Genomic DNA, 11,772 nt, shown 5'->3' with positions numbered 1-11,772 from the left:
GTGGGCAGGGGAAGGGCTCTGCTCCCCACAGGCTATCATCGTCCCTTGGCAGGGGCCGTGCGTCCATGGGATGCAGCACACGGATGGGGATGCGGCACATCCCAGCACAGGCTCCCCCCACCCACCTGGAAACCAGCCTGTGTCCAGGAGCAGGTTGAGGGGACTAAAGAACAGCCCGACACACCGTGTTAGAAAGGATTCTGCTCAGGCAGTGCGGTGTTAATGTACGTGATAAGAATTCTTCAGAAAAGGAAGAGGGAACAAGGCCTGAGCGTATCGTGCCACCAAATAAATCCATCCTATGCCCACCCCTCAGATACTTCACACAAGATCCGGCCAGTCCATCCAACTCAGAATAAGGAATTACAAGAGGCACCACAAAGGGCAGGGCAGACTACAAGTCTGAAAACCATCCAGGATGGTTTTCATGCCTGGATCTGGAAAGGAGGGACTGGAGAGAGCCTGGGTGTGATGGAGAGCTACAGAATCGTGGGAGATGTTCACGTGAAGAGCGCGGTAAGGTTAACACCAAAGGAGGAGGGCTTGTCCAGGCCGTGGGCCACCAGATCTGCAGAACTCATCACTAGGTGTTCTGCCGGTGGATGTGCAAAGTCAGACTCGTTCAGAAAAAGCTCCCTGACAGCTACTGACAATGACAGTTCTGATGGAAGCCCAAGGATGCCCCCAGCGCTGCTCGCAGGGAGGCCGCGGCCGCAGCACCGTCCTCACCCTGGCGGTTCGGGTCTCTCCTTCAACACCCACCGGGCGCGCAGGGAGAAGGCACCGCCGTGCCCAGACGGCTGTTCTTACGCCGATTCCTTCATGTCCTTTTCAAGGCACGACTCTCACCGTTGCGAGGTGCTATTTTTACACCAGGCCAGCGAGCGCAGGGACCTGGCAGGCAGCAGCCTTGGCTCTACCCTCCAGCTTACCTATCTGCAGTAGGACCATCAGCAAACCACTCCTGTAAACCGGGGCTGTAACTCACCCCTGCGGGTCACAGGGTTCCCTCGACTGGTCCAAGAGGGCTCCAAGATCCTCACGCCAACTACCAGCCGCACATGAAAACCTCCACCCCTCTTGATAGGCTGCAGATGGTGTTCCTGCCCTTCCATCTGTATCTGTTCGCTGAAGGACTTAAATTGCCACAAGGCTTCGATAGCTCCGTACCCCCCAGCCAGCAGCATCCCGTGAATACAAACTGGGATGTCAATGAGAAGACTAGCAGGAGGATGCAACATCTGCATCTCAGAGAGGAAGGCAAGAATCCAAATGGCATGTTTACAAAGCGACTTGTAACAGTGCAAATAAATAAGCTATCCTCTCAGCACACGCGCTTCTGCAGTGGCACAAACCTCCCCAGCTTCGCAGGGCTATATTTAGATGAGAAAGAAGCTTAAATCGAGCATGTGCAACACGAGCAGAAAGTGAGCGATGGGCTGATGAACGGCACAGACGTCGAGTCTCACTGATGCCTCAGCCCTGAGCGTTTCACAGGGGGAAAGGCTGCAGCCAGCTCTGCAGTGCCCCACGCGAAGCCGGACGCGCTCCCACTGCGCTGCTCCAAGCAGCCCTCGCTTTCCCACCGCGTCCACCTGCTTGGGACATCAGCTCCGTAAAAAAACAACCAAACCAAAAAAAACAACTAATTTTGACCCGTCGGTTCAGCAGCAGCTCCAGCGAACGGTTACCTGCACAAGAGACCCCAGAGAACCCCCCCGCCAGTGACCTGCACCAGCTCGCAGGTGGGAAGCGCACAACCAGCTCTGCCAAAATCTTTGGTGCTGCTGAGACCAGCTGAGGCTTTTGTCAGCTTCTGTGAGTTGGGATTTCACCCAGGGAGGTTAATCTGGGACCCAAATGTAATGCACTCAAGTACTTCTCTGGATCAAAGCCCAAATTATTAATGCCTGGTATTACATGGTAACGGTACTTAACTACTGATATTAAAGTGGCTATTTCTCTGATGCTTCAGGATCTCTTACATTTAATACTGTTTAATGACTTCCAGCTATGCCAGATATTAATAAGGATTTCTTTTCTATACTGTTTCGATACTGTTCGATACTGTTTCCAGCGTGCAATCCCCTTTCCCCCCACAGTGTATTCAGGCACCCTATAACTCTCCTTCTGGAATACTGGCACTGTTTTCCCTCCAACCTTCTTTCAAGCAGCAAAAGCTGTTTGGCCAACAGAAACACACCAGAACGTGGCTGCGTGCTCAGCTCTATGGGCTCAGATCAAGTAAACCCGAAGATGATTTTTTTCCCCTGATTATCCATCATGCACAAACCAGAACGGAGCCTTGTTGCAGCGATTTACCCCTGTTCACCCTCCAAGCAGCCCACGCGCCTCCCGCCCCGCGGCCATGCAGCCCTTCCCAGGTAACGAGACTCCCACCAGCGCTTTGCTGTGCGGAGGGTTCAAAGGTGCAATCCCCGACCAGGACCTCGGCATGGGTTTATGGATTTCTGTTGGCTGCTGTAATTGGAGAGACTTTTGTTTCCTTGGCACAAAATGCCTCCCCCTTCCCAGGATCACACCAGAGACATGTCAGAGTGATGAATTGCCACGAAGCGCAGGCTCCGTGTTTATTATTAGGACCATCAATAACCCCCGGCTGGTGTTATCACCCTGGAGAAGAAATAAGCCTTTCTAATTTTTCTCAAAATCGAGCTTTTCGCGTGCTCCTGAGGGAAGCCCAACAACATCCAAAGGAGACGTAAACACACACAAATCTGGCTTATACAAACACCTCACGGCTCAGTGGAGAACCCAGAGTCCCTTTGTCACACACAACCTCCAAGATAAATCCCATCGAACTTCAGGTCCCTTCCTGACCATTTTCCTCTGAGCAGCAATCGCCCAGCCGCAAGCCAGCGAGGCCAAGCTTGGCTTTTGCACATCAAAGTGCAGACGACAACGAAATCCCGCTGCTGGCTCCTCACACGCCCAACAGAAACCCCACGTTGTCTTCGAAAAAGTGCATGTTCCCATTTCCAGTTTTGCACCAGTGCATCAAGGTCCTCCACAGAGAGGAACACGAATGCGCCGTTGTGATGAAGGAGAGAATACCGTTTTTTAAAAAAGCATAGAGAGATTGAAAAGGCTCTGTGGAGGTCAGATCCACTTCAGGAGGGTTTCTAAGCAATGTTTTAAGCTCCCAGCATTAACTAGCCCACATCTCCACTTGCGTGGCCCCACGCAGCCTTGCTGTGCCCCATCCCACGCGCTGCAGCCGGTTCCAGCAGACACCACGGACCCGCGGGGGGATTAAGCCAAGAGCTAAACCTCCCAGAGCAGCCCTGGGGATTACTGCCTGTCCCTAATATAGATTGAAGGGTCTCAACCCCCCGCGACTATTGAAACTCTTAAAACAAGGCTCTTGAGCCGGAGCTCCTCACAAACCCCACACTCGTGCTCTGGTGAGACGCGGGAGGAACACACCTCTGCTGCTCCTTTGATGCACTTCGCACCCGCTGCAGGGGGGCGATTTAATTTGAGTACCAATCCTCCCTCACAGGGCACTGCGCCTCTCCCACCCTGCTCCGGACAGGCTGGCCGAAGGCAGCGTTTTAAACCCGACTTGGCTCCACAGACGGGTTTAGGGCACGGGGGGATGCCACACACCCCCCCCATCACGCCAGGCAGGGCGGATGGGCCAGATGTACTCACTAGTGGGTGCTGTCAGGGCCCGCGGGGCTGACCTCCCTCCTGCAAAACCCCCCGGGAGCACGGCGTCACCTCTCTGAAGGAGATGCCATGGGTCACCGTGAGGCTGCTTCCCGCTTCCCCCCTCCCCGCGTCCCCCCGCCCGGGCGTACCTGGCTGTGGGGCGGCAGGAGGGTGCTCTCGGGCGAGAGCTGGCCCTGGCACTGGCCCGGCCGGCGGCAGTCCAGCTGGATGAGGCTGCGGCACTCCTGGTGGCACGTGTATCTGCAGTCTGCATGGGGGAGAAACGAGAAAGTGAGGTGCCCGAGCCCCACAGCCTGCGGTCGAGGAGCAGCAGGGGAACCCCGGGAAGGGACCGGACTCTGCTGGAGGGCAGCCCGATGCTCACGGGCACCAGCACGGCCAGAGCTGCTGGCCAGGCACACGTGCCCATTCAGGCACACTCCTGCAGACAGGGAGAGGAACCAGAGTACCTCATCCAGAGCAAAAATTGCTCCCATGCCCTCTCCCCAGGGAAACTTGTGCTTCTTGCTGCAGTGCATGGGCGGCATCCCTGCCTTGTGCCCCGCTGCCTGTCCCCTGATCTGCTGGCATGCTAACACACAGCAAAGAACATTCCCGAGTCCCACCAGACCTCGGGGTACAACACCCCCCAGCTATGCTCCTGAGAGACGTCACCTGCACAACACCTGCAGCAAAAGCTTGCCCACTTCACGGGGAAAGGGTGCTTCATCTTCCAACATCAGGAGGGAAAAAACACTTCTTTGTACGAGACAGAAATCAAACTATTGAAGGTCACTAAACCTGAACGCTTCAAGGGCCGGTTACAGAGACCAAGGCATGGTTACACCATCAGACTGGCAAAACCCCACCCCTGGAGCGGGTACGGCCACGTCCCGGGCCCGGCAGAGGCTGTGACCCCCCATCCCGGCGCAGGCATCGCCGCAGCGGGTTTCCTTTGGACGCTGACCCGTCCCGTAACACATTAACCAGGTCAAGGTAGAAATCGCACAGGTGACTCTGCAGAGCCCAGTTTAACCTCTTCGGGCACAGGGTCCCGCTCGCTCACAGCTGCCCGGGGGCAGCACTCGGCACCGCCAGCCCCGTCTACCAGACACAAGAGTTATCACACATCCGCGGCTATCGCTCCCCCAGCCCTTTCCCCCCCAAGCCCCGACTTCTCCACACCCTCCTGACGGCAGCTAACAACCTCCTTCCACTTTAATGGCCCTTCTGATCCTTTTAATTTTTAACTTTTGTACAAACAGCATTAAATTTACTTTTTACGCTATCCAAAATTCCAGAGCGGTCACCAACCTGAAAAAAAAAAAATTCATCCTAAAACCAAGGCAAGAGTGTTCACAGGAGGAGCTGGGACTGAGTGCCCATCCCTGCACCAGCCCTGCCACCCTGCTCCAAGCCAGCGAGCTTGTATTTTAAACTTTTTTTTTTTTTTTCCCCTTCTTTTTTCTTTAGCATTTGGGTCATCGGTTTTGAATACCTGGGGCTTGCAGGAAAGCAAAGCAATATCCCGTGTTTGCTCTGGAAAGAGTGATTTCTGCTCAGCTCTGCTGAATGCTCACACGTGGGAACGCCCGAGAATGAATGAGAGGAGCTGAACCACTGCTGGGAGCTGCTGCCTGCGGGGGGAAAACATCCATCTCCGGGGGAAACAGGGAAATCATTCATCATTTAACATTCATCTGGCATGAGCTGTCTATCATATTCTCCTATTCCAAGTCAGTTGTGTCAAGTAAGCCTGAGGGAAAGGAGGGAGACTTGCCTTTTTTTTTTTTTTAATTAGAGATAAGCTGCACAGTTACTCGGTAATTTAATGCGTGACCTTTTGAGCAACTGGAACAGGCTTTTAATGGGGGACGCTCGCCAAGTCTTTGCTGGAGGTGCCAATCTGAGGCTGCTCCAGCTGCAGGTTCACCTGAGCACCTGGCACCAGCACAAAGTCCCTTCTGCCTACTTGGGTCTGGGATTTTCAGCTCTGGGCAGCTGCCTCCGCTCCCCTGGACTGCAGCCTGCCCGGGTGGGAAGGCTGGAGCACCTCGGGTGGAGGAGGAGCATGGTCAGAGGCCTGAAATATGTAACATGGGCCACAGAAATTGCAGCTCCCAAGTACACCTCCGGATCAGGCCCATTACAGCCAGGCATTTCTGTACGGGATTAAGTATGACACCTCCTTAGTCACCATCACCTATTAACAGACCTAATCACCGAGTATCCGGCAGGGAGCACTAATTTTAGAAACCCAGCACAGCTTTAGGAAGCAGCCACGTGACAGGTTTGCCAAGAGGAGCAGGATGCCTCCACTTAGGCTTTAAAGATAATTTCCATTCAAGTCAAACAAAGCCGCACTTGGAAATGCAGTTTCTTAAAAAAAAAAAAAAAAAAGAGATCATGATACTGTGTAAAAAACTTTGGTGACTAAAAGGAATTTCCCTTTCTCCGCAGATAAAGTTTCTCAGGCAGATAAAGTTGGATAGTCTGAACCAGCCCAACACAGATGCCCACCCAGATGCCTAAATATAGGACTGCAGTCACCCTGCCCACCCATCCTCCCACTCCCACCTCCCGAGTACTGCAGATGCTATGGGGCATCTCTTGGTCCAACCCATGAGCAAGCCCTGGAGAGGGAGCAAAAGGAGAAGGTGCAGGTCTGTGGCAGCGTGGCCAGATCCTGGCCCCAGCAACAAGAGGCTCCAGGAACCTGACCCCAGCCAGGCTCTCACCTGAAGAAAAACCTCCTGCAACCCCAAAGCAATATCACGGGGGGGGGACTGGATATGTTTGCCCCAAAAATTAGGATGGAAAGAGTCTGAAGTGTCCCAACACCTCCCCTGTGATGCTCTTAAACTCTGATTTCTGCCCAAAGTTTTTGGTTCCTGCAGTGGTGATGGGCAACTGCTCTGCCCTGGTGAAAATACCCCCCACCCTGGCTGTCCCCCCACTAGGGTACCAGCTCTGGCACACACGGGACTGGGGGAGTGTTGTCGAGAGGGCAGGCTTCAAACAAGCTACAAAAAAAAAAAAACCCAACCCTCGTGTGATGTTAAAATGAATCATGAAATTGCAGGAGTTACCTTAAAGCTCTGGTTCCCGGTTTAAGGATCCTGCCACTCATTAAAAAAGGCAAATCAGAAACGCTCCCATTAGCAGCAAAGTTAAGGAAAATCTTTAAAGCGTGACCCAGCTGCGTTGAGAAGGTTCAGGGACAACAAAGAAAGAAAAATAAAACACCGTAAGGTTTGAAAGCGCTGTGAGACTCCGCAGGTGTTTGAGTGCTGGATGTGGGCGATGTGGGAGAAGGGAGATTTCTGCCGTTCGCCTTCGAACGCCGGAACCCTCCAGCCGCCACGCACACACCTCGACACGCAGCTCACGCCTGAGCGTGGGTTTTGCAAGCTGTGCTGCTTGAGGCTCAGGGCTCGGGGCCTCTGCCCGCGCTCGGAGGAGACGCCCGACGTCACTCAGGGTGGCCTCAGGGACGGCCGCAGGATGTGGCCACATCATAGGAGCTGGCGGGTGTCTCCTGCTGCCAGGAGGGGACAGGACGGGGCCCGCGGCATCGCCACCAGCTCCAGAATTCACAGAGCAAATGCAGGGAAGGGTCTTCATTCTCCTGGGAAGCGCTTCCCGATATCCCCCACGGCATTGACCCAGCCCCACCTCAAGTCTGCAGCTCCGTCACAGGAGGTCTCGGCAATTTTAGGTCTAAATCAGATGGTTTGGGGTGTTTGCAAACACTTTAAAACCCAGGGGTGGTTTTCTCTTTGTTCAGAGCAGACGAGACCCCCCTGGTGACCACGACCCCTCTGAAAGGTCCCTGCACCACTGCAGGCTCTGGAGCGCAACCCCAGCTGCCAGGCAGATGCTCCTGAGCCACGATTTACCAAAAGGCAAATTTCCCTTCCGAGTGGCAAGTGGGGGCAGCGGCGATGCCCTGAGCTCTGCCACAGCGCTGCCGCCAGAGCGGGGCTGCAGAAGGAACCAGAGAAGCTGAAGCCACCCGGTGCCAGCCCCGTGCCGGGTCCCGGCGGCCGTGTGTGACCAGCACAGACGGGGCAGCGCCGCAGGAGCCCCCTTACACCCGATCAGCAGCAGAAAGTCTCCGCACAGCAGCAAATACACCCAAACACACCGACCGCCACCACCACCACCTACCTCCAACCAGCAAGACCTCCCCGCTCGGCCTCCTCAGCAGCCGGAGTCCCTCAGACCAAGACTTTGACTTGGGAAAATGCCTGAATATTTTGCGAATTCTCTTTGTTACGAGCCCAAAGCAAGAGGCTGCCCCCGCTTTCCCATGTGCCATCCTGGCGAGGGGAGATCGACAACACCCCGGGCCCGCGGAGCCAGGCCGGCAGCTCTTCAACGCCGAACGCGGCCGAGGAGCAACGTGCATCGGCGCGAGTCACGGCCCCTTCCACGAGAGGCCTTTCCTCCCACGGAGATAAACCACCCATTCGTCCATTTACAACCTGCTGCCATTTGACGGATTTATTTATTTATTTATTATTTGAGCAATGAGGCAACACGCAGCTCAGAGCTTGTGCATCTCCGGGCTTGTCCTGTTAGCCATGGAAAACTTTCTATTTCTGGGGCTTTTTGCTTGATAAGATAAAACAATCCAACGGAAGAGATTAGAGAGAGAAAGCGCAGGACCCGGGCGTACGCTGGGAGGGCTCTTTCCAATATCCTCTCTTCACTTTGCTGCTTTTCCCCTGCAACCTTCTACAGTTTAAGGAAAAAAAGTCCCCAACGTTCAATCAAAGGTTAATTTAAAGGAATACGCTGAGATTAACTACATTTATAATAGCGATTTAAACTCTGCACACAGTTAGCTAGGTGCTCAGATCAATCCTACAGTTCTTTCACAGCATCTATCAGTTACAGCTGTACCAAGTGTCAACTGATGGGCTGGGACATGAACACCAGTTCAACAGCATGCTTGAAATTTGTCACTTTGTACCCTCTACATCACAACTGTCCCCTCTCTGTTCAGCTTTCCTCTTACAAACAGACCAGGTTTCCAGCACCCTGCACAACACATTCTTGCTTTTATGCTGAGAGTAACACAGATAAAATTTAACTAACACTAAAAAAAATCACACCAAGCAGCATGAGTTAAACACCACAGGGGACTTTCTGATGCCCCCCTTGCTGTCCCAACACCTCTACAGCATCTCTTCAGCTACACGCATCCCTTCTTCCCACACCAAGACCAGCAAACTCAACTAAACCTCCTGGGCCAGGGACGAAGCAGAGGGAAAAGAGAGACAGCCCCAAGACTAACCTGCAAAGTAAGAGCTGGAGCCTTGGCTGGCGTCGCTCTCCATAAATCCTTCCCGAGGCACCGGGCTGGATCGCAGTAAGAAACAGGTCCCTGAAGACCTGAGCGGCGCCGGGAGCCCCGGCAGCCTGTCACCTGGCTCTGGGCAGGGCACTGTCCCTCCCCACACCTCCACGGCCCTCGGGGAGCCTCGGCAGGCGGGATACACCCCAGCACCCCACCCTGTCCCCGTCTGACCCCAGCAGCACCCGCCTGGCAACCAACCTGCCCGAGTCACCTGGGAGCAGGAGAAGCCTCAGGAATCTGTCTGGACCAGCTAAATAGGACAGAAATGCAAAGTACTGTGGGTCCTGTGAACTGTCAGCAACTACTATTTACACTGGCAAGACCAGAGACGCGACAGAGCGTGGGAGGACGTTTTGGAAGAAGAGAACACGAAAACCCAACCGTGTCCCGGAGAGTGCCAGTGACGCGAGCAGAGCCCCGGCCCGGCGAGGCTGGGCTGTGCTTTTTAAGAGCGTCCACACCTGCTAAAGAATCCATCACCTTAAGCAAGCATCTACCTGAGAACCAGTAATACTAGAACTGTAGTTTGCTCCACAAATGAGAAATAGAAACGGTGTGTGTTTACCCAACTCCCTCCTGAAGGAAACAGGTCCTGATTCAGCGCAGCACTTGAACACAGAATTAACTGCTCTGAGAGATAAGGGTGGCTTCACGCCAGAGGCATAAACCCAGAGGCACGCTGAAGTGCTTTACTGAACCAGACCTATGTCACAAGATCTGTAGATCAAAATCTTTCAGGTACGACTGCATTTGCCGCTGAGATCCTCAGGCGGGTGCTGGATGTGCTCCGAGGTTTCCCTGGAGGCAGCACCTCAGAGTCAGCCCTGGAGTCATTTTCTTGCAAAGAAGAACTTCAGCCAACAACGTCCCATTCTGGTAACCCCATGGTCACCAGAGCCCGGTCCCACGCAGCCGATCGGGGAGGGCACCCAGTCCCAGCTGGCTCTGCCCGGGAGACCACAGCTCCCGCCAGCAAACAAACCAAAACTGGTTATGGTGGCTCCACGCGCAGTGGGGGCATCCGGCTTAACCCATCGGGGCCAAAGAACAGCCCCACAGACCTTCAACGACACCGCCCAGGAAATACACGGGGGGTAAATCACATCCCCAGCTGCCAGGATGAGAGAGGCCATGGGCACGGGGACGCCCCACCGGCACGGCCATGGGGGGCTGGCACATGCTGGGGTAAACACCCCCCCAAACCAGAGCCCCGAGCAAGGGGAAGGGGTGGGCACGGTGCTGAGCGGGCACTGGGGTGGCTCTCACTGCTGGTTTTCCTACAGCTGCGGTACCAGCACCAGGAATTTCAAATCAGCATCTGCATCACGGGTAGAGAAAGGATGAGAAACTCCCCCAGGAAGAACCAGTCCGTCCCAGGGTGAACTGGGATGGAAAGGGAGCAAAGCACCTGGCCCACACACAGGTTAGGCTCTCAACATAATTTTTCTGCCACGAGATTCCTGGTTGCCAGTGACCGTCCCACCCCACGCAGCATGGAGGGACCCTGAGTCACCCGCGTGACGCTGCCAGGAAAAAAAAAAAAAAAAAAAAAAGCAAAGAGTGAAATAAAACACGCCAAAGGCTTTGAAGCTGCATTAGTCACCACTGCACTCAAACGGCTGCGCTCCGCCCCACCAGAACAAACTCAAAAAAAAACCCAAAACCCACAGCAAAGATGCACCTCTGCAACCTGCCCGCACAGCCCCCTTCTCCCCAGCCTCTGGTGTCAGGCAGGGCTGCGGGCAGCGGGACACACTTACACTCCTGCACTGAGATTTTTTTTATTTATTCAGGTTTCAAAAGGTGCCAGCAGCACAAAGCCCCGTACGTTGGATAGGAGATACTCAAGACACAGCATATAATGGCACAGCTACTCCTCATGCCCAGCTGTGCTCACTTCGAGACTGAAAACGTATTTTTAGCAAACACCAGCAGGACGGCCCGGGCTCGGTGGCTCCCGAGCTCCCACCCGCCCATCCCTTCGCACGGATGCAGCATGCTTGATGTCCGTCACACATGGGACTGACCCAGAGGCTCCCAATAAAGGCAGGGAAAAGGCTCCTGATGTCTTGGACAACATCTGCATCAGCCCCAGACGCAGCACCCGTGGGTAGGACTTGAGCTAAAACCTCAGTAAGAGTCTGCTCGCCACCTCCAAAGTGCTCTGGAGCCATGGGACAGGCTCAGGACAGCCTCAGCCTGCCAGATGCCCGAGGAAAGCCGCCCAAGGGGATCATTCTCATGATTCCGGGACTTCCCAGGTCTCTACCCCCACCCCTTCCACCAGACCCCCAGTCTGGAAGAGGAACCGCCGAGCACCCGTCCCACGTTAGTCTTGGAAAGACAGCTCCACGCTGCCGGAGAAAGGGGAAACACAGCCGCGGGGATTTCAGCGCATCGCTGGTTGGCGTGAGAACCACCCGGGGAAATCCCCCTCCTCGCTCAGCAGCGGGACCAGCTCCCACCGCCCCTTCCCTTTGCCCTGATTCCCCTCCTGCGAGAGCCAGGCACTGTCCCACCCCCAGCTGCCCCGGTCCCTGTCCACGGCACAGACAGAAAGGGACCCCAACAGTTTGGGGAGCGAGGAGGAAGAAAAACCACTTTCCTGTTTTACTGAAGACAACCAGATTTGATGTAAAGAAAAATAGGCCAGAACCGAACAAACAAAAACCCGAGTACCCTCAAGCTGCAAATCAAAAGCAAACAAGCAGTGACTCTGCATCAGAAGAAAA

This window comes from Athene noctua, chromosome 23, assembly GCF_965140245.1.
Source record: "Athene noctua chromosome 23, bAthNoc1.hap1.1, whole genome shotgun sequence".
NCBI classification, from domain to species: Eukaryota; Metazoa; Chordata; class Aves; order Strigiformes; family Strigidae; genus Athene; species Athene noctua.
Note: the sequence above shows the minus strand (reverse complement) of the source record.